The sequence below is a fragment of the Solanum lycopersicum genome, chromosome 4 (genome assembly GCF_036512215.1).
Source record: "Solanum lycopersicum chromosome 4, SLM_r2.1".
In the NCBI taxonomy this organism is placed as follows: domain Eukaryota; kingdom Viridiplantae; phylum Streptophyta; class Magnoliopsida; order Solanales; family Solanaceae; genus Solanum; species Solanum lycopersicum.
Window position 1 is genome coordinate 15,674,526 of NC_090803.1, and position 1,544 is coordinate 15,676,069.

Below are 1,544 nucleotides of genomic sequence, written 5' to 3' on the forward strand. Positions count from 1 at the left end.
TCTCAAGATAATTAAGGGAAGATTATAGTAACGAAATAAATAGAAGTTGTGTGCCTATATCTAACAGCAAACAAAAGAATTTTTTCTAAAAAAGCAGCCTACTATATGTTCAATTATGTAGGACAAAATGTTGTTGCATTTGGTTATACTAGTATGTTAAAATCCCTGAATTTCCCTTTAGAAGAAACCAAATTAGTTTCACATAAGAATTCCCAGGAAAACCACTTCCATCAAAAATCACCAAATCTCACTTTACTTCATACACTTCCTTGGGAACATTTGTAACAAGTGACATAAATTTGCACTTTCTTGAAGTAGCAGTCTTCCTGGTTTGGTCTAGCATGTTTTAAAATCTTGTATACATCTCTAATAATTGTTTGATACTTGGCTCTGTGAATTCAAGTACTATCAAAATTACTCGTGGAGTTATAAAATTTGATCTTCGCAGGGTTGTCTTTAAGAAAGACAGTGAATCCAACCCTATTGATTGTTGAAATTTGAGAAGAGTACTGTGTTTCAAGCCCGAAAACAATAATATTGTAAGGGTATTTAAGGGATACAAGATCATAAAGAAAGTTATTTTGTTTCTCCATGAGGAAATTGTGGCTATGTTAAACTACAAACAAGACACAGAAAATTGGAGACGAAAATTGGCAGTAGATTTTCTTGCAGCCTGGTCCTCTATTTTTTGTTCACTGTCTGTTAAATCTTTACCTTGTTCATGATTTTGTTTATGTCTTTTATAGCATTTCTTCTCTTGTTACTAAACGTTTCTCCTGATTTAATATTGAACCTAGCTTTCTGTTGACCTGCATCAAAAACCTCTTGTTGCCTGTATTTTTTGAACTTGAAATAACAGTATTATGGGCTTCATTACAGTGAAAGGGATATCCATAACCTCTTTCCAAACAAGAGTCACTTTATCCCTCCCGACAGATTTCTTTTCCTGCAAATTAGTAGTGTCCTGCACTCTCCAGCCATATCAGCAACTTCCTAAACAACAATATTATCTAGGGGCTTAGGGAATGGAGTACCTGCATTTACCGAACCTTTAGAATATTTTTGGTCTTCCATGTATGCAATAGAGATGCAGTCTGATGATGAACCTTGCCCTATGCTGCAGTTCATTAAAAATATCATGTTCATGTTTTTATGTATTGATTTTTATGGTCATTCTAAACTATGTTATGAACCTTGTTTCCAGTGGTCATCTCTACTTTGTTTGAACTACTTGTGTGTTCCTGCGAGTGTTCTCAGGCCTAATATGTTGTTAGTGCTGGACTTATTATTAATTTGTGTGTCCATTGTATCCTTATTTATTGATTGTTTTGTTCATCTTCCATAGAAAGATTAATTAAATTATTAGAAGTATCAACTGCAGAATTAGTAGTGGAACAGTGTGATGAGTCTGTCTTATTTGGTGATCAAGGCAAGTACAGAGTTATCCTACAACATTCAAGACTTGTTAGTGTGGAATTATTAGAAGTAAGACATGTACCATTCAAGAGTTGTTAGTGCAGAATTATTTGAAGTAGCAAGTGCAT

General features: G+C 33.9%; 1 pseudogene; it reads right to left on the minus strand.

Moving 5' to 3' along the window:
- Nucleotides 1-257: 257 nt before the first annotated feature.
- On the minus strand, nucleotides 258-981 carry LOC138347965 (uncharacterized; annotated as a pseudogene).
- Nucleotides 982-1,544: the final 563 nt, after the last annotated feature.